This window comes from Phocoena sinus, chromosome 7, assembly GCF_008692025.1.
Source record: "Phocoena sinus isolate mPhoSin1 chromosome 7, mPhoSin1.pri, whole genome shotgun sequence".
In the NCBI taxonomy this organism is placed as follows: Eukaryota; Metazoa; Chordata; class Mammalia; order Artiodactyla; family Phocoenidae; genus Phocoena; species Phocoena sinus.
Window position 1 is genome coordinate 16,052,553 of NC_045769.1, and position 27,797 is coordinate 16,080,349.

A 27,797-nucleotide genomic window follows, 5' to 3' on the forward strand; every position below is an offset into this window, starting at 1 on the left:
TTCATGTAATTTTTGACTCTAGCTTCCTTATTTGTGAAAAATAAATAAAAGGTTGGCGTAGTTTAAGGTCTTTCCGGATCTAACGATCAAGGAAGAAAAACAAGCATCGTATATCTTGTGAGTTTATTTAATACAACAAAGCAATCATTTGCTCAAGGAAACTAGGAAATTCACTCAAATATTCATTCTACAGTCCTGCCTAGACTTAGAGTGTAGTGAATAAGAACATTGACATGGGAGCCTGAGCTTGAATTCTGGCTTTGCCATCTCCCTGATTCTAGGCAAGTTTCTTAACCTCTTTGTGCTTCATCACCTTCGATGTAAAGGGAGAACCATGACACTAGTACTTAACTCAAAGGATTTAGTGTAAAATGTATCAGATGTTTAGAATATATAAAGATATTCAATAAATATTAGCTATTATTATTTATTGGGAACCGACTCGGTGCCAGGCACACTGTGAAACATTTGGGATATAAGAATAAATAATCGGGCAGTTAGACTTTACTAACTTTAGGCCTTTCAGTGGTTCTTTTTTTTTTTTTTTTTTTTTTTTTTGCGGTAGGCGGGCCTCTCACTGTTGTGGCCTCTCCCGTTGCGGAGCACAGGCTCCGGACGCGCAGGCTCAGCGGCCATGGCTCACGGGCCCAGCCGCTCTGCGGCATGTGGGATCTTCCCGGACCGGGGCACGAACCCGTGTCCCCTGCATCGGCAGGCGGACTCTCAACCACTGCGCCACCAGGGAAGCCCCTTTCAGTGGTTCTTAAATCTGGTTGCACATTAGAATCACCCGAGGAGCTTGTAAAATTCCATCCTTGTGTCACTCTGTGGGAACTGGGGCTCAGACACCAGCACAAGTGCTGATAATCTGGCTACTGTTATTGTTGTGAGTAATAACTGTCCTTCGTCTCTGTCCCAGGAGTCTTGTGCCTTCTCCCGGCACTCATGGAACTGAAGCAGAGTGACCTGTTAGCTTACAAGTAGGATAAAATCTCAGACTCTTCATTTTTTTTTATACAGTCTAGATCTAACAATGAGTTTATAGGAAATATAAGGGAAAGAGGACAGGGTAAACAACATTAAGAGGATATAATCAGCCAAACTCAGAATGTAGGAATTCTACAGAAGAAATAATCCAATTTCTTCGACAAATAAACAGCATGGTGGGGAAGGATGGAGAATTCTTAAAGAGACTAATATCAATCAAATGAAATGCATGGGCCTTGCACAGACCATTATTCAAGTAGAACTTGCCATTCATTCATTCATTCACTTATTCATTTTGCTGGGCTAGGAGCTAGAGATACAAAGACATAAGATATAGTTTCTAGTCTTAAGAATATCATCATTTAAAAAAGGGAGGCAGACATGTAAACAAATTATATAGAGACTGTGATAGAAGTAGGTACTGGATATAGTGGAGGAAAGAGGGACCATTAATTCACGGGGCCTAGAGAAAAATTTAAAAAATGAATTCATGCTGGAGCTGATCCTTGAGCTTAATTTTACAGCCACCTGGAGTAGCTGAGATAAGAGCACTGTACTTTCCATGCGCAGAACACAATTAACTTGTCTTCCTCAGAAAGTTCATCCATACCCAGGATGCCAGTGATGTCCTGGAGGGATTTGTATCCCTGTAGGATCTTTTGCACCCCACAGGCAATATCATAACGCTCATTGCCAACAATGTTGGGATCCATGATGGGAGAGGTGGAGTCCAGCGGGTCCACAGCTGGATAGATGCCCAGCTCAGCGACAGCATGGAACAGCACAGTGGTAGCATCCAAATGGGCAAAGGTAGTGGCAGGAGCAGGGTCAGTCAAGTCATCAGCAGGCGTGTAGATAGTCTGCACAGATATGATAGATCCCTTTTTGGTGGTGGTGATTCTTTCCTGCATGGTACCCATGTCAGTGGCCAGGGTGGGCTGATAACCCACAGCAGAAGGTATTCTGCCCAATAAAGCAGCCACTTCTGAGCCAGCCTGGGTGAAGTGAAAGACGTTATTGATCAACAGCAATGCATCTTGGCCTTTTCTTGGTCTCTGAAGTATTCAGCTACAGTTAATCCAGTCAGAGCTACCCAGGCCTGAACACCAGGCAGTTCATTCATTTGACTGTACACCAGCACTGCCTTGGAGGTAGCATCTGTTAAGTTGATAACACCAGACTCAATCATTTCATGGTATAAGTCATCGCCCTCACAGGTCCTCTCACCAACAGCAGCACACACAGAGGAACCACCATGGGCTTTGGCATTGTTATTGATGAACTCCACGATCAGTACTGTCTTGCCAACTCCAGCACCACCGAAGAGCCCGGTTTTGCCACCCTTGGCCTAGGAAACCAGCAGATCCACAACCTTGGTACCAGGAACCAGAATTTGCTGCTCAGCACTCATCTCCATGAATCCAGGAGCCTCAGCATGAATACTGGCAAAGTGTTTGGTTTTGATGGGACCTCTCTCATCAATATATTCTCCAATGACATTCATGATTCTGCCCAAGGTCTCAGGGCCGAGAGGAATTTTTGATTGGTGCATCAGAATCCAGGACTTTCTGTCCTCTAAGCAAGCCTTCTGTACCACCCATGGCAATGGTCCTTGCTGTGCTCTCACCCAAATGCTGGGCCGCCTCCAAAACCAGACTGGTCTCCCTGCCTTGCACTTCCAGGGCATTTAGGATGGGTGGCAGTCCCTCATCAAATTGGACATCCACCGCTGCACCAATGACTGCCACAATGTGCCCAGTGGCGGTGCCTGCCTTTGGCGAGGGATATATTTAAGCAGCATTGTCTCTGGCAGGCCGGAGCCGCTCACAGTAAGAGCTAGGCTTGGGGTAGCGGAGCTGAAGGGCTGAGTCCCTGAAAGGCCCCAGAGCCTGGGGCAGCGGCCGCACAACCCACAAGACCCAACAAGGCGGAGCCCGGGTCGGGAGGGTAGAATGAAGAGCATTTGACTTTAACACCTCACCTCCCAATCAAGTGAGAAAAATTCCCGCTGGGTTCCGTCTCAGAAAAGAGTCTTTTAGATTCAACACAAAATGTGATGCTATCGTCTGGAGCAGAATGCCATCCCTAAGTCCCTCACATCTCTAGGCGGAGCTGAGATGCTGGGCAAATTCATGACCCTCACTGATGTGTTAAGGGCTTAGATCTTGATCAATCATCTTAATTTGTTAGTTGTAGAACAGTGTTTTTATGCTGTTGCGTTATATAAACCTAATTTCTTTATTCTGGTGTGTAAATATTATTTCTTGGTATAAATAATTGGTTATATCAATTTGCTGGTTTTACTCATCTGTAAATCCCGAGTCTCTAGAAAAAAAAATGTATACATAAAACTTATTTGATGCATCTTTTTACAATCATATAATTTAGCCCTTTCAAGTGTATGATTCAAAGTTTATAAAGTAACTTTATCAAGTTGTGCAACTTGTATCAACATACATCTGTTGAAGAGCATTTCCTTTGGGCGGAAATTTGAAAGATGAATAGGTATTTGATAGGGAGACAAGGGAAGAGAAAGATAATCCAGGGAAAGTGGAAAGGATGAGCAAACGACTACAATATTAACTAATTAATAGAAAATTAATAGAATTTTCATTACGTACCCAGCTAAGAGCTTTATATGGATTATTTCACTTACTATGAGGTCATAACAACAACATAACAATGATGTAGGTAGAATTATTATAATAACCCTCATCTTACAGATGGGGAAGCTGAGGCACAGTGAGTATATTGCCTTAGGTTGCACCATTGGTGAGTGGTGGGATAGAATTGTAATTCAAATCCAGGTAGTCTGACTGTAAGGACTACATCCTTTCTCATTCTGTCTTCCTGCTTGAAAGGTCCTGAGGTCTAAAAGCAGACTGGTATAAAGGAGCTTGAATGACTTGAGTGCAGAGGAAGTGGCAGTGGGCAGGAGCCATGGGGCTGCTGAGAGGGTACTCCAGCTTCTGTCTGGTGTGACTAATGGATTATGAAGATGAGGAAACAAGAGGAAGGGCAGGTAATATTGAGTCTGAGATTTCTGAGGGTCACTCAAGTGGAAACATCCAGAAGGTGTCTGGATACACACAACAGGGCTTGCAATAAAGATTTAACTCTCACTTATGTATAAGTAGCTGAAGACAAGAGTGTAAATGAAACTATCCAGGCATAAGGAACGAAGAGAGAAGGCATAGGACAGAACTCTGCAGGATGTGAACTTTCGAAGATAGAACAAAGGAAGATGCTACGGACTGAATTGTTCATAAAATAAAATTCATATGTTGAAACGCTAACCCTCGATATGACCGTTTGGGAAATAGGGCTTTTTAGGAGATAATTAAGGTTAATGAAGTCATATGGCTATGGTCCTAATCCAAAGGGATTGGTGGCCATATAAGAAGAGGAAGAGAGAGAGAGATCTTTCCACACATAAATACTGAGAGAAGACCATGTGAGGACACAGCAAGAAGTCTGCTATCTGCGAGTGAGGAAGAGAGCTCTGACCAGAAACGGACCCTGTTGGACCTTGATCTGGGGCTTTTACCTCCAGAACTGTAAGAAAACATTTTCTGTTGTTAAAGCCACCCAGTCTATGGAACTTTGTATGGCAGCCCAAGCAGACTAAGACAGAAAAGGAGCCAGTTGTGCAGCCTAAGAATGGATGATCAGAGAGGGAGAAAAAGATAGAGTGGCATCATGGAGGTCCAGGTTGTAGTCCCACAATAGGAATAGTAAACCGGATTTCCCTCCAAGAGGTCATAAATTTTGACACATACTCATTTGATTTGACAAATAAGAAGTCATTGGTGACCATGCCAGTGTGTGGAGGTGGTGGGGCAGAAGCCAGATTACAGTGGACTGAAGAGTACATCTGAGTTGAAGAAGTGGATTGTCTAGAGACCCTTTGTACTGGCCTCACCCAGGAGCTTATCAGAAGTTCAAACTCTCAGTCTCCATCCTAGACCTACTGGATCATAATCTCATTTGAATAAGATGCCCATAAATGAAAGTTGAGAGTCTAGACCATTCCTTGTGGGAAGCTACGTGGGAATGAAAGGAGGGAGGATTAGGGGATAGTCAGGGGGAAGCAGAAGGGAATTTTAATTTATTTTTCAGGAGGGAATTTTTAAATGTGAGGCACTTGAATTTACTGATAGTCTGTGAGGAAGAAATCGGCTGAAAGAGAAAGACTGAAAGGAAAGGAGAAAGAAAGAATAACCAATGGAGCAGGGACATAAGAGGTGAGATCAAGAACTCAAGTGGAGAAAATAGCCTAGTTTGAGAGTAGGGACACTTCTCCATTTGGCCTGGGAAAAAGAAAATCTTGGTTATGCAGACATAGATCTTTAGGTAGGCGTGAAGAGCTGAGGAAGTATATGTCCAACAGCTTCGGTCTTTTCCTCTATAAAGTTGGAGGCATAAGCACCTTCTTAAAAAGAGGAGTGAATTGATTGAAATGCAAGTGGTTAAAATGAGGGTCCATGGGATCTGGGATGGATAGGAAAGTATGTGTCCATGAATATGTAAAGGAGTTCATCTTGGGTGGCCTTGGCCTGCAGCAGCTTGAAGCAGGATTTCGGTTCCCAGCCAGAGATTGAGGTCCGGCTGTGGCAGTGAGAGTGCTAAATCCTAACCACTAGACCAATGGCCAGTGACAAGGCCCTGGCCCAAAGGGCTTTGCAGAAATGAATTCCCACAAAGACGGAAAGTAGTGAAACAAGTAAAGTGTTTATTAGGAGGAAAAATAGTACGTGTGGATAGACACACAGGCGGGCTGAGAGAGAAAGTCACGCCCTCGTGGTAGTTTGAATCACTTATGTGTGGCATTTCTTCCGGGTTTCCTTTGGCCAATCATCTTGCTTTACCTGGTTCTGAGTCTGTATTTGGTTTATCTCAGGGTCCTCCCATGTGTGCATGTGCATCTCTTAGCCAAGATGTATTCTGGTGAAGAGGCCTATGGGTAGGTCGACATCACTCCCTTTTGATTTCCAAGGAGCCTTTCTGCACATGTATAGTCAGAAAGGTGGCCTTGACCTTGAGAATGAGAAATGTGTGGTCTCTTATCTGGGTGGGGCTCAGTTCCTCCTCGTCTTCATCTTGGAGTTATCTGTCCACAGGGGACAAACTCTAGCTGCTCAGCCAGGGACCCATCTATCTCCTGCCTCAGAATGGAATGAAAGGGAAGGACTGAGAAACGGGAAGATATAATAAGAGCCATGAGGTCAAGAGAGTGTGGTCAAGGATTGGTGCGTTGGAGTTAAACATGTCAGAGGTGAAGCAGAAGCACCTCTGGACAATGACAGAGTCTTGGGGGTGGCCATGGAGTGGGTGGTCGATGAGTGACAAGACTGTTAGAGTCATGAAGATTAGAGAACGTTGAGCAGAGTAGGTCAGATAGATTGTCAGCGTGGTTGTTAAGGTCATTCCTGGTGACGGTCAGATGGAGACAAAAGGCTGAGAGCTGGATTTGGACCGCAAAGTTCTCAAGGGGGGAATCTGTTGTGACTGTGAGGAGAAAGGCACAGAGGATGGAATAGGAAGATGTGTGAAAGCTCAACGAAGTGAAGATTTTGTATGATGGTTTAAAAGCAGCAATGGGGAGCAAGTAGAAGGAGGGCAGTGATTCTCACTCCTGGCGGTGATAAGGAGTCAGGGATGCCAGGAAGGGAGAGCACAGTGTGTTCCATGTTGCTCTGAGCTCACCAGTTCCTGCTGTGGCCTCTAATCTTGCTGTCTGCAAGTCTCACTGCTTCTCCTTCCTACCTTGTCAGTTCTTCCAATATCACTGGTGGTCACCAGACTGAGCGGCTTCTCATCTGCAGTCTCCCTGCTTGTTTCAACCATGCAGCCTCAAGGCCCGTGGTCTGGGATGGGACCCTGATGGCCAGTGAGGACTCCAGCGCACAAGAGATGCTCTGTAAGTGTTGGACCTCTTCCTTTCCTTCTCTCCTTTCTCCTGGTAAATTTTGTACACTTGAAAATGGAGTTCGGTGATTGCAGCCACAGCCCAGCCACTGCTGATGGTGAGCTGGTGAGCCCTGAGTGAACCCAGGAAGGAAAAGAATACCTACCATCTAGCAGCCATCAGACTGCAGCCACTCCCCACAGTAAGCCCTGAGAAAACTCAGGATGTGAAAATACTACAGAATACTGGCCCCCAGATAGCTTGAGGTGCCTAACAAAGGAATGATCTCAGTGAATGATTGCATCATCCCATACATAGAAAAGTGCTAAATTCCTTAACTTGAGATTTCTAGTTTTCTTTAATTAACAGGAATCTTTTGTTCCTACTACCTGCCCTTGTTGCAAAACTCCTATACATTCTAGCTTCCCACCTCACCTCCTCGGAGCAGCTCTCTCAGGGTTACTTGAGAGGCCACCTCGTGGGCTTGAAATCCTAAAAATTTCTGCCAAATAAAACATAACTCTCAAAAAAAATAATAAAAAGAACGGAAGAAAAAGAAAATGGAGTTCATAAAGATGGGGAAGTGTGGGTGTTGAAGGGTTGTGAGAAAGAATCTGTTGGGAGAAGAGTCTGGAGAGATTGGCCAGAGACCTACAGAGGTGACATTTGGCAGCCAGGATTTATAAAACGGAGGGAGCATTGGAGACTTTGAGCCTGGGGAGTGATAGGATCACTTCTGTATCTGGTGAAAATAATTCTGTAGACAGCTGGAAGGATGACTTGGCAGGCAAGAGGTTAGGAACCAGGAGATGAATTAGTACCTGATGCTCAGGACTGACTAAAGGAGAGTGAGGTCTGGATCAGAGAAATACTTGGAGGGTAGTTTTAAGTCATTTAGGTCCATGACTTATATCAGTGTGGGTCAACATTGGAAAGAGAAAGGAGAGAAGGTGTGAAGGTTAGTTCTCCTTGCAAGTACGGATTTCAAATCGCGTTACAATTACCTTATGACTGAATTCTTCATCTTCTTTATAATTTTGTTTTTGCAATTATTCTTCTTTGAACTCCTCCAATTGTTTTTGTTTGTATAGTCCTATTTAACTAAAATAGAAACTCCAGCTAAAGTTTCATACCAGTTGTTACAGCAGAACCCGGGAAGTAAGGCACTTTGATTTGTGAAGTAAGCAAGGCTATCAAAAATATTTTTCATTGTAGAATACATCCTACATTCTTGTATTCCTTAGCTATACGGTTTTAGTCTTCTCCCATTGCGGAGCACAGGCTCCGGACGCGCAGGCTCAGCAGCCATGGCTCACGGGCCCAGCCGCTCCACGGCATGTGGGATCTTCCCGGACCGTGGCACGAACCCGCGTCCCCTGCATCGGCAGGCGGACTCTCAACCACTGCGCCACCAGGGAAGCCCAACACTTCTATTCTTTATTGCTGATTTCTGAACTTGTCTGAAACAAACTATGAGAATGTGTATCTGTCAATATTACTGTTACGGTGATTGAAACCGGGAGGAAGGGGTGAGGTGAGGGAGAAAAGAGTTGTATGTGTCCTATAACTTTACCGAGACACAAAAATCTGAATTTACTTTCACCTGGGTGACACATTTTTATCAGCTAGACCTTTGGTTTGCAATCATTAAGTGCATGTTAGTGTAATAGCGGTACATGATTCTCTTAGTAAAGCCACTTGGTTATAAATCCAGACCTGCCTCAGTTTCTTTTAAAAAAGGGGGTGAGGCGAGAATTTTCTTTCTATTCTTATGTGAAGCCAAGTGAAGTATTTTAAGAGTGTGCGCTATGGAGAAGTAGGGTCAGATGGTCTCAGTTCAAGTTCCAACTTCCTTTCTCCTTAAGTCATTTGTCCTTCTAAGCTTTGTTAGTTTCATTTGTAAAATGAAATGTGAAATAACAGAGTGTACCTGAGAGCTGTTAGGAGAAGTAAATGAGATAGTATCTACCAAGCTTGGCCACAGCACCTGGCTCGTAGAAACTGTTCAGCATTATAGTTTCTCTGATACCCCTTTTTATAGAGATCTGCAGAGTTTTCAGTAAGGAAAATTATTTTTCTATTCAAGCCAGTAGTGCTGCAGATGTAGAGCACAAACGTATGGACACCAAGGGGGGAGAAGTGGGGGATGGAGGGGGGATGAATTGGGAGATTGGGATTGACACATATACACTAATAGATAACTATTTTATAATAGTTATAAAATAGCAGTTCCTTTAATAAGAACCTGCTGTATAGAAAATAAATAAATTAAATTAAATTAAAAAAAAGAAACAACAGTGCTGTAACTAGGAGGTATGGAAGAATTTGGGGCCAGAAATGAGATGAAGATATTTCTAGATGCAAGAGCCAGAAAATGATTGCAGGGGGAAAGAAGAAAGGACAAACAAAATGGACAGTAATCAAAATGCTGGAAAGTGAAATAAATGTAAGTCACAAGCAATGTGATACAATGGGAAGAGCTAGGGGTCAGCAGATTGAGTTTCAAGACCATTGACGTGACCTCGGCAAGTCACTACCTCTTTCTGGGCCTCAGTTTTATCATAAGTGAAATAGGGACCATATTTCCTGACCTGCCTGATACCGAAGGTTAATGTGAAAATCACATAGGAAATTATGAGAGTGTGAAAGTGCTTTGTAAGTATAAAGGGAAGTAAATGTGTTGTCTGAATGCAGGTGTCAAGGAAACGACCAAGAGGGCATCTTTTAAAAAACTCTACAAATTATCCACCTTCCTTATTTAACTGCTACGATTTGACCACCAGTCTATCAGCATAATCTCAGAGGGACAACCTTTGTGGAAACCAATAGAATAATCTAGGAGCTCAAGATTTGGTGATATTCAATGAGGCCTGGATTCTGTTCTTCAGATTCCTGGATGTGTGAACCTGGACTGAAGAGTTTATCCCTCTGGGTCTATTTCTTTAGCCAGCAAATGATAAGACTAGCTGTTCTTTCTCTCTCTTAGGGTTATTTTGAAGACCAAATATATTGTAAAAGATCCAGTATAAACGACTTATACAAACAATCAATGAATTAATTCTTCATCAATTAATTCACTTGAATTGCAGATGGTATGAAAATTAGGTGAGGTAAAGCATGAAAACATATGGCCTCTACATAGGTCGGAGTATCATGCCAGCCTGACCAACTGTGCTTGCGAAGAAAATTTAATAATGTGGGAAAATGTTTATGAAATAACGTTAAGTGGGTAAATAGACATGCACACACAGACACACACACACACACACACACACACAATCTTAGAATACACAGAAACAACAACAATGATTGTCTTCCTGAGTATTAAGATTAGTATAGGATATTTATTTATTTATTTTTGCTTCTTTAAACTTCCCTGCATTTTCCATTTTTTGAACAATCAAAAGCATGTATTGCTACTTAATAGGGGAAAAGGTTATTTTAAACAATGAAACAATGTGTGTCAAAGGTCTGGAAACAGTGCCAAGCACACACTGAGTAGGGATTTCATAGGCATTAGTTGAATCTGAATGAACTCTTATAAAAGAAATCTTGGAAGGAGGCTGTATGTCCAAGGCTCTCCCATCGGTTGATGATCTTCAAAGGAAATAGAAAGACAAGACCCATCAAACATACCCTCACTAGGAAGCCTGGACATAGGCCTTCAAGTGGTTGTTAGGAAAAACTTTGACCCCTAAGCCCTGAAGGGGTACTGTGGCTTCTACTTTTTCAGGACAAACAACGTTTCAGCTGTTCTTGTTCTGAGTAAGATGAGAACCACGTGAAGGATTTAAAATATCACTGGGATGACATGTTACAGAGCAGCTGGCTGGCTGGAGGGGTCCCATAAATGTCACAAGGAAACGTACCAATTGGGAAGGCAGGAGACAAAAATAATAACAATAATTCTCCCCATTCACATGGCATGTTTCATCTGAAGAGCTCAAAGTATTTTACAGATGTTATATCCATTAAAACTTATGTGGCAAGCATTATTCTCCCTGGATTACAGATGGGGAGGGGACTGTAATCCTGTCATTCAGACTAAAACTGGAATAAACATATAATTATCTTTGAGAGGAAATCTTTCTAATGTAACCCTTTCCTTCTGCAGTTTCCTACTGCTTCTGAGTGAACGGGGCACGTCACCTCCTTGGTCCTGCAATATCTGCTCCAGGTATCCAAACACTGAAATGAGATCACCTCTCCATCTTTCCTCCCAGACGAAACATATTTAACTTTTCAAGTCTTTCTTCAGAAGCCTGAGCTTCCCTTTTCTCATTTCCCTACAACCTGGAGGTGGTTTTCAAGTTGAGTAACTAAAACCAGTGCCTGATACTTCAGCCCAGATTCGTCAGCCACTTTACCTGAATAAATCGACAGACTTGAAGTTAGGTTTGTGTTTTTGCAGCTGGGCTTTCCACGAAGACTCGTTGTTTTTGGTTTTGACTTGTTTCTGATAAGGCAATGACTTCTATCCTATTTCTGATGTTCAAGATCTTTGTTCCTTTTTTCTTTGATTTGGGAGTTCAACTTCCTTTAAAAAGGCCAAGTATCCATTCTCCTATCAGAGCAACGATTATCATTTGTACATATTCCATTTTCTCTTTATTTATATTCTTTTAATAGCATTAGAGTAGTATTGTATATGTCATTTTGCATTCTTTGAATTGTATTCTGCTTTTGAGACTCACATTATATTGTAAGTATCTTTCTCCATTGCTTCTTGGAAAGTAAGCACGATGTTGACTGTATAATCAGGATTCTGAGTTTGTATTATAATTTGCTCAATCGTACTATTAGAAGATATTAGAATTGCCTCCAATTTTTCTACTGCTGTAAGTTGTTCTTTGCTGGACATGTCCTTATATCTTCTTTTATATTTTAAGCTATTTTATTAAGAACTTTCAATATATATTTCCAAATAGATTTACCAAATGGCCGAAGCTAATTACAGCACCCCCAGTAATGCGTGGCGGTATCAGTTTCACCGCACTCTTGTTAGAATTGAATATTTCTATTTGAATTGGTGAAAATATTTACTTTGCTTTTAAAACTGATTTTGAATTTCATTACTATTAGCAAAATTAGCTATTTTTATTTATTTTTTAGCAGACTAAATGTTCTACCTCTTTTTTGGGGAGTTTCACATTGGATGAAGGATGGTTATAAACCTAAACTATGTTAAAAAAAATCTTGATATAGAAATAGTTGTAATAATAAAATCTTGCGCTATAAAATACCTTTCACTCAGGGACCCAGTGTGTCGCTTTAATCTTCAAAATGCTTCTGTGTGGTACATGCAAAATACTACCAATCAGTTTTAAAGATGAAGAAAATAACATGACTAGTACTTAGTGCCATGATTTAGACCAATTGTTATGTTATAGCAAATGGCACTGATCACATTTTCTCACTGGTTCTCACTATATTCTCATAGCAACAGCGCTTCTGGCACTGGCTTAGCCTTACTCAAATTCTTCAGGCATTATTGCTTTTCCCTTTGTGTCTTGAATATACATATGATTATTTATCCTGTGCCAGATAGTGGGAAAAAAATCAGTTGAGCCAGTCTGGCAATATGTAGGGGAGGAAAGGGCACTTGTGAATTTAATCTCTTCTCAGAACCAAAATGATTTTCATATGCATCAAAGAGCCAAACTGGTTTGTGCATGCAGACACCAGCTCAGACAGACCGATTGTCCTTAGTGATATATTTAGTATTGGGATCTAACTCAGATCCCTAGGAAACCTTATTTATAATTTATCTCTATGAGGAATCCTGGCCACAGACCATAGACTTTTTAAAAAAAATAAATTTATTTATTTTATTTGGTTTTGGCTGCATTGGGTCTTCGCTGCTGTGCGCGGGCTCTCTCTAGTTGCGGCGAGCGGAGGCTGCTCTTGGATGCGGTGTGCGGGCTTCTCATTGCGGTGGCCTCTCTTTGTTGCAGAGCACGGGCTCTAGGCGTGCAGGCCTCAGCAGTTGTGGCACGTGGGCTCAGCAGTTGTGGCTCGTGGGCTCTAGAGCACAGGGTCAGTAGTTGTGGCGCACGGGCTTAGTTGCTCCGCAGCACGTGGGATCTTCCCGGACCAGGGCTGGAACCCATGTCTCCTGCATCAGCAGACCAACTCTCAGCCGGTGCGCCACGAGGGAAGCCCCCAGACCATAGATTTTAAATTCTTTGACAGTCTGAGGTTCAGCCTTTCCAAAACTGTTTTCACATTATCTCAGTGTGAAGCTGTCTTAGCTTATAAATTCAGATGGCTTCTCCCTTTTGCCATCATGCAAACATGTTAACTTGTAAACTGGCACCTACTTAAACTAGGCTTCCTCCTGAGGCTTATGGGAATAGGGTTTCCAGTCTTTCAAGTCAGAGCACTGAATTTCATTCCTCTTCAGCCATCAGTGGTCCTTGATCCTTTTCAGAGTAGGATGTACTTCAGTTAACACACCTGGGAGGGAACTGAGTTTTGATAGAATGGAGCCCAGTGAAATTTTTGGAATTTAACTAAGTTTGGGGAAAATCACTGTCTAAATAAAGAGAACTTGACGTGCTATTTATTTCCTTACGGTATCTCTCTTCCCTGTCTCTCTGCCTTGTTCACGTTTATGTGAAGCAGGATGAAGGAGAGAGCAGTTTCAGGACAGACTTGTCTTGCAGCTCAAACATTTGGACTGGATTCATTAGCAGAAACGCTGCAGATTATTAAACAATGAAACCTTTTCAAGTGGGAGATAAAGTAATGAGAAGTGGCAGGAGAGACGTAGGAATGCAGACAGCAAAATAGCAGAGAGTGACTCTGATAAGATCTCAGGGAATCTGAGACAAATCGGATTCTGGCTCGAGATGCCCTCCACCTTGTGCCTTCTCTGCCCCCTGCCCATGACTTGGCCTTGGCACTTTCCAGTCACTTCTGTCGTGAAGGAGACCAGGCGCAGTTCCTTCCCTTACTTTCTGTACCTGATCCTTCAGGAGGGCTCAGAGCCCACCTACCTGCTCCTGACAGGCTTTGGTTGCCGTGTAGCTAAGACCCTGCTCTTGCTGTTTCTGCTGTGACCACCTGAGAGTAATTAAGCGGCCTCTCCTACCTAGAGCTGAACGGACTGGTTCCAAAATTATATTTTCTTGGAACGTCTTGTTGAACTGGAATGCTTTGGCAGTTAAAAAAGCCACTGCTCACACCTGAACAAATCAGTCTGTTTTTCCTGAAATGAGTTCATGTTCCCCTCCTGGCGCATGCGAACGTAACTGGCAGACCCAGGGGTCTGGCTGAAACCAGCCACGGTGAGATCATTGTATCATCATAAAGTACAAAGTTAAAGATGGCAGAAGATCAAGAGTTATATTGATTGATTTGTAGTCTAATCATGCAGACAGGTCAGATGAAAAAACCCAGAGAGACTAGTGAATGTGTCCAAAAATACTGGGCAAAGCGAGTCTGCCTCCGATGAAGTCGATTTCCCAAAGAAACAAAATTATTGACATATAAAAGAATTCTTACGTGGCATAACACACACACACACACACACACACACACACACACACACACACACACACACATACAGAATGTGTATTCTGTTGCCCATACGCTACCCCTTTTGTTGGAAAGTAAGTAAACTTTTTCAAGATTCAGAGTTCCGGTCTACACTTGCCTTACCATTATTACTATTTGCCACCTCTTCTTCTTTGGGCAAAAGGCAATAATTCCATGCGCATTTGTAGGGCAATCTTAGGAAAAGAGTGTGGCCAACTTAAGTCAAAACAAATGCTTAAAAAGCACTTAACTAAATGAACCTTTGAAAGTGGTTCTCGCATATCCAGATCGAAAGGTAATAATTTTGAAAAAAGAAAAAAAAGTACAAATTAGAAGCATTTAGCAAGACACATGTATTAGAACCGGAAGGCATAATTTTTTTCCCTAACATTCCATTCCAGGGACTGGGTTGGCTTCTTACTTTCTTCTCACTCTTAGGGGAAACTGCTCTTGAGACGCTGCAAGGAACCACTGTTACTGAAGCACCCAATATATCCTTAGACTGATCCCCTCAGCCCCTTGCTGCCCAGGAGAAAATGTCTCCCTCATAACCCATAAAGCAATACTGAAGAATCCTGGGGCCACTACCTGCAACCAATGGTGAACGGTACAAATTGTGGTGCTCTGGGACCTGGCATGCTGGCTGGGAATATTAGACATGGCAGCCAAATGATTTTGAACGCCACGTGGAAATAAATACCCCTTCTCAAGTAAACACATAAACGCAGCCACAAGAAAACCTAGAGATGAGACAAACTCCTTTTGTGATCTACTCTCATTTCATTCATTCAAGCTTCTTTGGGTTTTATTTAATACCAGCCTGCTTTCTGAGGCTGCCCTCCCCTGCATGGACCCATAAGTATTTGCCCCAAAGCAGTAGAGTGGTAACGAGCATTAAGAATGGCCTCTTCAGGTTTGAGAGTTTAATTCCTTTTTTCTTTTCCTCTTCCTTGTTGGAAAGGAAAACCCTCACTTTTGTATTCACGGCAATCTTAACTTTAGGAGATGTAGTAAACATTTTGAAGGTTGCTATGTCTTGGGATGAAATTTTAAATTGGGAAAAGCTAAACACAAGTCTGGCTTTTGATGGTAAATTGAGGTATAAATATTTAGAATGAATTACCAGATTCCACACACTCAGGTGTGGGCTTGTCAATCATGGCTCCAGTGGCGATACCTATCAGAGGCCGATAGCATGAGAGTACCACCTTCTCAATGATAACCAGTCAGATTCCTCCTTTTGTTCCAAATGATAAATACGGTAGCTGGCACTCATTGATTTATTTCATGTGATCTTACATGCAGTATGCAAAGTTACGAAAACTTAACAGCAATCATGTTTTACACCAAGGGCGTACAACAGTAGGACTTCAGTACTACTAGGAATATATCTTGATAGTGCTTCTGGCTGGTGTGTTACTTTAGTTGCTAATATAATGAATGTGCTTATTTTGAGAGACAGTTTTAAACCATAGTTACATTTTATTACTCCCTTAAAAGTACTTCTCACAAATCCCATATCACTGTAGAGTGTGTTGGTCCAATTTTTTATTAAGTGCAGCCCTTGTCCTATTTATGACCCATGACTGATGCATCAGCCCCAAAATGTGATTTCTCTCAAGCACTGCAGGACAAGTATCTCAGCTCCTATGACAGGAAGGCATTTCACAGAATCGTTTCACTACTCTAAAAATGCTTCTGTTGCCAGCATCCCAGATAGGAAGCAAGGCTTCCCATGGCTTATGTTTTTGCAGGAAAAACACAGAACGTTTTAGAGAAGGTAGTTCTAATTGGTGTGCAACATCTTGAATTACTGAAGTTCTAATGGACTTGAAAAAGCTTCTGGAGAATCAAAGGAATTAAATGATGTAATGGTCTTTAAAAGATAAAATACGAATAGAATGAAAAAAGCTTTAATTCACTTCAGAAAAAGATGTCAACTCTTAGAGTTTGTGGATAAAGTTGCCACATAATCTTCTTCGTCTCAAAATCAGGGTTTTTTTTTTTGGGGGGGGGAGGTTGGTGAGGAGGTGATACGCCAGGGGAAAGATGACTATCAAACAATCAGTGCCATCTAGCGGTTTTATACGATAAAGACAGAATTTCGGCAAACGGAGAACTGGTTTTTGCAACCGCAGTGCCTGAGAAATGTTCAATCAGGCCACACTATAGATTTCTAGAGAAGACTGGCTGCAATTTATATCTCCATTTATTCACTGCATAATGAACATCAAGTGATGTGGCAGTAGTTTTAAATAGTTTTGATGAAGGCTAAACGGAAAGAGAGTGAAGCCCTTAAAAGTCACAGATAACAAACAAGCCCTTTAACATATTTTAAATCTGTGAACTTGGCTGTGTTTCAACCTTGTTTGAGTTAAAACTACCAAGTGATATTTCAGGAGGAAAATCACATCTATTTCAAAATATCCTGTTAATGAGAGGTTTTTTTTTTTACCTGTAAACAATACAAAAAAATTCTGAAGTTAAACAACTGTCCTGAAGGTCTGAGCAAGAGGAAGAGAATAGAATCAAAGGATCCACAAGCTTGGATGGAAAAAATTACATCTTTATTTTCAGCACTGTAAATCTGAAATTTAGCATTTCCCTCAATTGAGAATGTAGGCTGCAAACCACAGTAGTGTTAGTGATATCTGGGAACTTTGACACCAAAAGAAATCGGATAGTTTCATATTATTTTATATGTTCTTCACCACTTATAAAGGATAGTAATTATTAGACCTGATGCCAGGTATAATAAAGAAACAAATAAGTATCGTGTCATAAATTTAGTTTTAAAAACATTTAAATAGCTGTTTTCAATATAATTTATTTTCTCTGTACTCCTATGTATTTTATTTATGGCATTTGGTTTTCTCACCCACATCTCTGTAGAAATTAGACTTCTCTCACAAGGTTTCTGTGAGGATTAAATAAGCTAATGTTTTTGAACATCTAGAAAGAAGGCTGGTCCACAGTAGGCAGGCAACAACTCTGTGGTGATGTGGCCCTCTCTCTTAATGTTTACGTGTGGGATTAACCAAGGAAGCCGTGGGGCCTACGGGAGAAATAACTTACTTACCTTGGTGAATCTTATCTTCATCTCTAATGCTGATAGTATCTGCCCAACAGAGTGGTAGCTGGAAGTACCAGCAATAGACCATATAATGCACCTGTAGTTTCTGGCACAGAGCAAGCAGTCGTGAAATGGTACCTATTGTGATTATTACTGCTTATGAGTCTAAGCACATATTAACTAGGCCATTTGTGAAACGTGTTACAAATTTGGATTGAGGTACTGTTGATTTTTTTTTTTTTTTTTTGGAGATGTTGGGGGTAGGAGTTTATTTATTTATTTATTTATTTTTGCTGTGTTGGGTCTTGGTTTCTGTGTGAGGGCTTTCTCTAGTTGTGGCAAGCGGAGGCCACTCTTCATCGCGGTGCACGGGCCTCTCACCATCGCGGCCTTTCTTGTTGCGGAGCACAGGCTCCAGACGCACAGGCTCAGTAGTTGTGGCTCATGGGCCCAGCCGCTCTGTGGCATGTGGGATCCTCCCAGACCAGGGCTCGAACCCGTGTCCCCTGCATTGGCAGGCAGATCCTCAACCACTGTGCCACCAGGGAAGCCCCTGTTGATATTTTTAGTATAAAGACTTTGGAATATTTTGACCAAAAAGCCTTAAAACAAAGAAAACATAGAAAAGGCTAAGAACGTAAATTCAGTGGAGAACATAGGAATAACAACTAGGAGTTCGTAAGATCATAATAAATATCCCTCAAAAGCATATCTTCAGAATTCAATTTTTTTTCTGACTTCATGTATACATGAAAAACCACATATATACTGCTTGTGAGGTGTCGGATCTCTCTAGAAGACAGGCGTGTTTATAGGGACCAGATTTTTCCCACTGACTCACAGTTACCTGATAAGTGTGTGTGTATTAAGGGTACAGCAGGACTGAATATTTAAAATTGAGAAAGTTTGGTACTGTAGGCACAGACTTGTTGGGAGGAGTTAAATGGGAGGGGAGTTTATTCTTAAACAGTATTCGGAAAACCAGATTCAAATTTAAGTACTTGGGCTCATGTCATCTTTACAAAAGTAGTGCCCTGGGACCGGTCCCTGTGGATCTGCCTGGGTCCAAATTTACTCCTACAGTTAAAGGGTGTGTTGTCTTACAAAGGAGGGGGTTGGTTGAATGAATATATTACCGACATCATGCTTTTAAGCTTTTTGATTGGTTGAGGAGTGATTTCCTCCTCACCCCCCCCACCCCTTTCTCTCTCTCCACACTCCATCAGCTCTTGTCATTGTGGGGTAGGTAATTGGCAATTTAAGACCTCAACCCTCACTGCATTCCTCTGGGGGACATAGGGGCTTCATCTGCAAGAATGATGTGGGAGGTAGTGGCTACATGCTGAGTGATTCTCTCAAATGAAATGAATTCTAGCTCTGTTTGAAGAAGCTCCATGAGGCCAAGCCTGCAGCCTGGGCTTGAACTTCAAGGACTGTCCCCTCCAGGATGCAATCAGCTGGTTTCCCTCTTGTCTTCCTTTCTAACTGCTTCCTGCGACTTCCCTCTTCTGGGGTCATATAGGTGATTTCTGCTCTTTCTGAGGCACTCCCTCCTTAATTAGGGCACTCTACCTCCCTACAAGGCCCAACAGCTGATTTTTTGGTCTCTAATTGTGATTGGTTTGCTTATATCCGCCACTGGGAGAAGCCTGTTGCCTGCAGCCAATTCCTCTTCTGCTGCCCTTCACTGCTCCCTACTGGCCAAAGAGGTAACTTTTGTTAATTCTTGAGGTTTAGACTCTACCCCAGAGAAAACAGATACTTAAAGCTTTCAGATGTTTGTGCAGTCAGGCTTCCAAGTAGAAAGTTGGTTAAAAAAAAGGAAGGGAGACGTATTATAGAGGCTGGAGTACTGTTCTTGTTTTTAGTTGCATCTTAAACATAAGTAATTATGTTGAAAAATATACTGCTTAGGTGATTTGATTTCAGTGGAATAAGCAAAAACAAGTGGTTTATTTCATTAGAGTAGCAGCTCTTGATTCTCATTCTCTAGTTAATTGCATACTTCTGCATTTTACATAGTTCGGAGGGTTTTGCACATGAATCAGAGCTCTGACTCAGATCATAGGAGCATGAGGATAAGGGTCTCCTAATACCTGGGTGTACCTTCGCTGTAATTCAGGTGCCTTGGAGAGTTCCATAACCTCTCTTGCCCAATACTGCAGCTGACAGGCCAATCACGAAGGTCTGAGTTAATTCTTGTACATATGTAGCATATATGGTTCTTACGTCAACACCATCGGTTGAATCTCACAGATCTTAGCAATCCATTATACAACCAGGTGATTTCCAGTGGAAGCAACTATTTTCAGGCCACCAGGTCCTTATGGAACATACTAAGAAGGCCAGTTTGTCTTTGGCACCTTCCCCATCCTCTGCAGTCTTTCCCACCTTAAAGACGTCTAGGAACCACATGACCTCTTACCTGAACCAGTCAAGTTTGCTTGCATCCTTAGAAGTGCTGCGAGAGAGCCTCTCAGACATCACAGTGCATGTGAATCACCTGGGGATCTTGGCGGACTGAAGATTCTGCTTCGGGGGGAGTGGGGTGTGCCTGAGAGTCTGCATTTCTTACAAACTTCCGGGTGATGCCGAAGCTGCTGGTCCTTTGAGGACCACACTTTGAGTAGCAAGGCAATCAAATCATCTGATTAAAGGGGTTACTTCTAATTAAGTGTAAGTTAGGTCTAACACAGCTGGTGTTTGTGTTTTAATAAGAGTTGTGTTCTTTGCAGCAGCCCTTGATTACATCAGGAAGAGCAGTGGTGTGACGTGTGCTCCTCCTTTTTTTTTTTAAAAATAAATTTATTACTTTTATTTATTCATTTTTGGCTGCGTTGGGTCTTCATTGCTGGGCGCGGGCCCTCTCCAGCTGCGGTGAGCGGGGGCTACTCTGCTGCAGTGGGCGGGCTTCTCACTACGGTGGCCTCCCCTGTTGTAGAGCACGGGCTCTAGACACATGGGCTCAGTAGTTGTGGCTCGCGGGCTCTAGAATGCAGGCTCAGTAGCTGTGGCACATGGGCTTAGTTGCACAGCATGTGGGATCTTCCCGGACCAGGGCTCGAACCGGTGTCCCCTGCATTGGCAGGCGGACTCTCAACCACTGCGCCACCAGGGAAGCCCTACTCCTCCTTTTAAGGCTCCTTTTCTGAAGTGATGTGGGGGAGGATAGGGTTAATACTAGGAAATTTGCAAAGGTGTTTCTTTGACTTTCCATCCCTTTTCTGTTGCCCACCGCCACCTCTTCCATCCGTGACGCATTGTTTCCTATACCCCCTTTCTACTCTGTGGTTCAAGGACAAGAAAATGCTACACGTTTTTATAATATTTTTTAATCTTTAAATATTTTTGGATGATAAAAATGTTTGTAAACTTTTGGTAATGAATGGGTTCCTATCCCAAGTTTGCCACAGAATTTAGGTGCATATGTGGTCTATTTCTTGACCAAGAGCTTGGGCAGCCAATATTAGCTTCCAAAAGCTAGGAAAGCTTCAATGATTTTAGAGACAAAAGACCAGTAAAAATAGGGTTTGAAGTTAGTGCTGTTATGAATTAACCAATACCTATTTAATGAGGACCTTACTCTAGTAGAAAGAGTGTTGAGTTGGAGCTAAGAGACCTTGGTTCTGTTCCAATTCTATGCTCTCTAGCTGAGTAATACAGAGCAAAAGCAGTGGAAACTGGGCTTCAGTTTTCCCCTCTGTCAAATCTATTCATTAGTTGAACAAATATTTATGGAATACTTATGAGGTCGTTAGATATCTAGTTAGTACCCAATAGTCAAGTGTTGATCAAGTCCTTATGTATTTTTAAGTCACCGGGTTTTTGAAGTTGCATTTATTTGCTCCCGGAAAGTGATTTAGGCACATAGAATAATGACTCTACTTCTTGCTCTGCACTCCTTCATGTGGTAAGAGGCAACCCCCTCCTGTCTCCTGCTGTTTTCTTGAATCTAAAATTATGTCTGGAAGCCCTAAAGACTCAGCAGGCTGGTTCTTGTAGCAACTTTCTCTGTTGGGTGATGGCCAAGGAAGGTGTCCTGTTGCATATGAATAAACTGTGTCTGGTGAGCTGGGGCTGTTATAACTTGGGTGGGCTTAACGGTCAGGGGTGCTGCGACTGGCCAAGAGGAAGTGCTGGAGAAACCTCAGACCAGATGGGCCCAGGGCTGGGGAGCTTTCTCAGCTGAAGGGCTCCAGAGCCAGTGGTGCAATTTGCAGTGTCAGAAAGGTCAGCCACGTCATGCCTCCTGAGGATAAACACATTTGGAATGGTACCCCTGCCAGCAACTGGGAATAGAAGGAACAAGCTACAACCTCCAGGGGAGGGATAAGGGCAAGGGTGCCACAAGGTGTTGGATCCCTTCCCAATGGGCTGTGAAGGTTCCAGGCAAAGCTCCAGACCCAGCAGTAGACTGGAATAATAAGCAGGAAATTGAGGCTGAAGTCTGGTGAGAGAACAGGGCTGCAGCCTGGTGCTTGGGGCTCATCAAGATACCAGGCCTGCAGTAGCAAGATGGATTCCAGACTCTACACACTGGTGTTAATCCCTTCCCTGGTCAGGGCTGATTGAATCAGAGTCTGGGCAGGGCTGTGTCTATAACTGCCCAGGACTGGGAAGGCAGGGGTCATGAGGGAGGAATCAGAGGAGGAACTCTTGTCGACATTCTCATTCCCAATATTGCCACCTCCATCCCATTCCTTACTGGAACATTATATTTACAGGTAGGAAATCACTTCTTTGTCCCAGAAAGGTTTTTAAACAAGAGTAAGATTTGCTAAGTGTTAATATTTCTGAGAGATGTGACATCTTAAGCCCTGCTTCCCTTTTCTTGTACTGAAAATTCTGGAGCAAACGTGTTGTCAATGCCTTCTGGTGAAAGACCATCAGGGGCATACATGTAATTAACATGTTGAATTGATTACTCATTGCAATAAGGGAGAACACACAACATGGGGATCTGTGGGATGTCTTGGTGAGAAGGTATTAGAAATGACTTATTACAGGCTCTTGACTTTGGTTGGGTGACTTTGGGGGAGGGCCTAGAGTGGCTTCTGTTAGAAAGCAGGGACAGTTCAATGATTAGGCATCTCAATAAGTCTTATCTATAGGGAGAAGAGTCTAGAGCAAGCATAAAACTGTAATTAGTAAAGGAAGAGCAGTCAGTCATATTAGCTATGAGCAACTGGATTGTTTGGTATTTTGTGGATTGCATAATGACTGTATTTCTGTCTGTTCTTAGATAAAATTAGGAAGTGCTTTTCTTCTGCCTCACTTATTCATGGCCTCAGAGCGACTGTGTCTGAGGCCAGTGTTCTGGGAGATTGTCAAACAGGAAACCCCATGCCCAGCTGTGAGCATCAGGCCAGCTCTCAACGATGCCTAAACCTAGTTGTACGTGCCAGGTCAGTTCTCAGATGACAGTCTACTTTGGCCCGTCTACTCCTAGTAGGTTGCAAGGAGTAGGTTTAATATGTATATTTTTGATAGTTAGAGTTTTGGGAACACAGAGAAACTCATGTCCCCACACTAATATTTTGCTGTCCGTTCTCACACTTCACTTTGTTGTCGGGAAACACATCCCATAACACTTCTCCATTAATCCCACTCAGATGTTGTATTTCCACTTCGCAAAAAAAGAAATAAGGGCGTAGAGAGTTAGGAGGGTTATCCTAGATCATGCTAAAGGTGAATCAGGCAGGACTAGAAGCAACACATGCTAAGCTTCTCTGATCACACACTAGTGGTTGGTCATCAGATCACGGGAAGGCTGCCCTTTGCTAATCATGCATCCATGGTGGCTTTCTGAGAAAGCATGCTGGGTGCAGTTGGTGGGGAAGGTGACGATGGTCTTCAGGGTTAGGAATGTACCATAAGCATACCTGACTTTACTTAACATTGGTATATTCGTTCTTTATATGATAACTCACGGTATCACTATCTACAAACATTTTCTTAAGCCAAGTTATAGTTGTGGCCAGTTTTGTCTTTCTGGAGAATGAGTCCTTTGAGTTTACTGCCCATTCTGTTCATAGGCCTGCCCTCATTCAATTTATTTACACTTTCGTTTTTTTCACTAGATGATGTGTTACATGAGGGCAAAGTCAATATCCTCATGAGTTGCTAGAGTACAATACTGAATAAATGACGATGGGTGAAGGATGCTTATTTATTGTCCAAGGAGCTATATCATCCCAGTACTAAGATTTTATGACAAACTCAAAATCTCAGCACTGCCATAACTGAAATTGTAATTCCCAAATTTCTTTGATCTTAAGCAAAAACATCTGCTTGAATGAAAAACAGATCCACAAAGGACTTAAACGTGAATGTTTATAGCAGCTTTATTCGTAAGAGTGCAAACTAGGAACAACTTACATGTCCGTCGATAGGTAAATAGATAAAGAAGCTGTGGTATATCCATGCAATGGAATACTACTCAGCAATGGAAAGTATGTACGTACCAAGCCACAGATCATTGTGGATAATTCTCAGAAACAATGTACTGAGCAAAATAAATTGGACATGAAAGATGAAATACTGGGTGATTCCATTTATGTGAAACTAAAAAAGACAAATTTCATTTATAGTGACAGAAAACAGATCAGTGGCTTCCCGGGTCTGGGGATGAGAGGCCGATTGATGGGAAGAGGCACCTAAGAGGTTTTTGAGGGGATGAAACTGTTCTGCATCTGGATTCTGGTGGCACTCACACAGATGTACACATTTGTCAAAACTCATTGAACTATACACCGGAAGTTGATGAGTTGTACTGTATGTAAGTCACACCTCAGTTAAGCTGATTCTTTAAAAAACTGTCTTGACTTCATATCCCTCTTCATCTATTGTCCTTTTCCTTGGTCCCCATTCAGAGCAAAACTTCTTGAAAGAACTGTCTATACTCTTTTCAATTCTTCTTATTCTCTTTGGAGGAAAAGACGCTCACCAAGGTCATCAGTGATCTCAGCGTTGCGATCCTGGTGGTCAGTTCCGTCCTCATGTCATGAGACCTCAGCAGAGCTTGACAGAGCTTTTCAGTTCCTCCTCCTGGACACCCTGTCATCAGTGCTCAAAGTGCTCCCACATCACTGGCAACTCTTCCTCAGTCTCCTTCGCTGCTTCCTCATTATTGCATAGATGATTGAATTTTAGAGGCTTACCCCTTGATGACCTCATCTAGTCTCAGAGTTAAAAATGTCAACTCTACGCTGATGACTCCCAGAGTTCTATTCTCAGTGCAGATCTGTCCCCTGCCCTCCAGAGTCATAGAACCAACTACTTGTCATGTCTACTTGGATGTCTGACCATACCCATCATTTCCCAACTGGAACTCCTGATTTCCACAGTGTTTCCTCCCACACTGCTGCCTAGCCAACCTGCTTTTCACACTGCCTCCCTCATCTCAGGAAAGGGAAACTCCATCCTTCTATTTCCTTGAGCCAAAATCTTGCAGTCATCCTTTGTTTCTTTCATATCCCACATTCATTCCATTGACATTCTGTTGACTCTACCTCAAAAATATATCTAGAATTCAACAATATCGACCGGTCTTATTTCAGTCCAAGCCATAGTTGTCTTGTGCCTTGATTATTGCAATGGCTGCTACTCGATGTCCTTTGTTGAGTAAGCAGTTGCATTCATGTTCCCCTATAATCTAATCCCCACACAGGAATTAGCATAATCCTTTCAAAGTGCGAGTCAGATCATGCCACTCTGCTGAAAACAAACACTCTAAGCTCTGATGCTCTAAGTCTGGTGCTTTAAACCCACGTCCTTATAATGTCCTAAAAGGCCTGACAAGATCTGGCCTCCTGATGCCTCCCCTTTGCTCACTCAGCTCCAGCCCCACTGGTCACCTTGCCATTTTTGGAATGCACCGGGTGTCCTCGCAGCCCAGGGCCTTTGCATTTCCTTTTTCCTCTGGAATGCTTTCCTCCAGATATCCACGTGGCTCATTCTCTCACTCCTTCAGAACTTGGCTCAAATGTCACCTTCTTAGGAAAAGTCTTGAACAGCCCCATTTAAAATTATAATGTCTTTCATGCCCTTCTACACTAGGATTCTCTATTTTCTTTACTGTTTTATTTTTCATAGAATTTATCACTATCTGACATTCTATATATTACACTTACATATTTGTTTGTTCATTGTACACTTTCCTCCACTTGAATGTAAGCTCTGTGAGGCAAGTTTTTTTTTTTTTTTTTTTTATCCATTTCTTTGCCATTTTATCTACAAAGCTTACAGTCTGGCACATGGGAGACTCAACAAATACTTGCTAATTAATGAATGGAAGGAAACCTGAGGCATGGAGGGGCTAAGTAAATTGATAAACGTTGTCTAAAGGAGAGGGAGAATTGCTTTCAAGAAAAACAAATACCCTGAATTTGGACTTGGTCCTTGCGCCAGATTTACTTCTAGTAAACTAACACATATGTATGATAAACTTCTCCACATCGGCAAGATGGCTCTAGAAATTAGTTATTATTTCTAAGTTGATTGACTTCAGCAAAGCGTTCAGAAAATTTCTAGAGGATGATCACCGACTATTCAATGAATTCTCCACTGTCAAGGGGCTTGTGATAACTAATGGAAAAAGAACAGCCATTATCCACCAGCCTCTGAAATGCTTATATCTTTAGATATTTCTGTATTATTTCTGTGTAAAAAAGCTGAAAGTTTGCTCAGTGGTGAAAGGATTCATATGAAATTTCCACCTAATTCCTGCAAAGAGGAACACTTTGTGGTGAGGTCAAAGATTCTTAGCCTTGGGTCTGTCTCCTTGGGCAGAGGAAGTCCCTGATTCGGAAGTTGTGAATCTGGACCAAACTCTAGTGGGTATGTTCCCGAACTAACTTATAAGTAAAAAATCACTTTCAAGGTCCCCAGCATCCTAAAAAAGAGTGAGCAAATACCTACAATGTGGTTTTGGAGCAGGTGGTTTAAGCCTGCACAGAAATAGAGCAATCATTTTGACATATTCTCGTGATTAAAGATAATAGTGTTTTAGCGACTGTAAGCTTACTCAGGTGTGCCGTTTGTTCCATATGTCGTAACACCCTGCTTAGGTGTCCGGACGGTGCAGGTTTGCTGGATGATGACCTCACAGAAAACCAGATTACTTACTGTTCAGGTGTCAGCTACTGAGAGTGTGTCATATAAGCCTCAGACAACTGGGAATTACCCAGCAATACTTGCCTGATGGAGGCATCTGCATTTTTCATGTCACGTGTGCTGCCAGGGTAGGCAAACTGGTTCAGAGAAGTGAACTTCATTGCATTCCAGGGGAGGCGGCGGGCCTCCCCTGATCCACCTCCACCCCAGCTGGGCAAACATCATGACAGTCATTTTCTCTGATGGTGTGGTGCTCTGAGACAGCTCCTGAGCCTGCAACCAAGAAGAACAAAAAATCTGATATTTGTCTCTCTGACAATATCCTCTGCTTGGGAACTTCTGCAGTCCTATCGACATCATGACATCAGAAAATTTGATATTCTAGACATCAGATCAGTTTTGAAAACTTGAATACACATATATTTAAATAGTTACAAATAAATATATGTGCACCCGAAACACAAGTCTTAGAAATGTCTGCTTTTTGTGATAAAGGGTTATTAAAAGTCAGGAGTTAGTTTGCTGGATTGAAACCTGCTTCGACCTTCTGCTTGTTACTTAATCTCTCTAAACTCATTTTCTTCTTCCAAAAGTGAGGATAAAATAGTAATTTCTCATAGACTTTTTAAAAAAAATTAAACGAGGAAAAATACATGTACAAATATCTGACAAGGAACCATGCATTAGGTATGAACACCAGCTAACATATATCGGGAGTTTATTATCAACCAGGTTCAAACAGAAATCCAACTGAAGATAGGTCGGGATTATTTTTCTAATTCCCTAATCTAATACCCAGTGTCCTCATTTGCAGTCCCTGAGTAGTGCTGAGCATAAGTCCTGGTCCACAAACAGAGATGAGGGAACATCAGCTATTACTATTATTGTTGTTGGATTATGCTCTGAGGTTTAGGAGGCAAAGATCATCCAATCAAGAAACAATTATTCTAAATCTTACTAAATATTACAGGGGTAGGAGTGAGAGAAATGGAGGAAATTAAAACACGGAAATTGCAGTTTAGTTGGTGAGGCTGACTTATATACATTTATAGATATCTGGGCTACAAGACCTGAGTTTTAAGGAAGAACATGAGGTTTGAAGCTAGAAGACTTCAAGTTCCAGTCCACCACTTACCAAGTGGTTCCTTGAACAATCCAGGTACTCTGACACTTGGA

The 27,797-nt window shown here is 42.2% G+C and overlaps 1 pseudogene; it reads right to left on the reverse strand.

The window, feature by feature from the left end:
- Nucleotides 1-1,505: 1,505 nt before the first annotated feature.
- The window catches only part of LOC116756820, a 147,300-nt pseudogene continuing 121,008 nt past the window's right edge, over nucleotides 1,506-27,797 (reverse strand).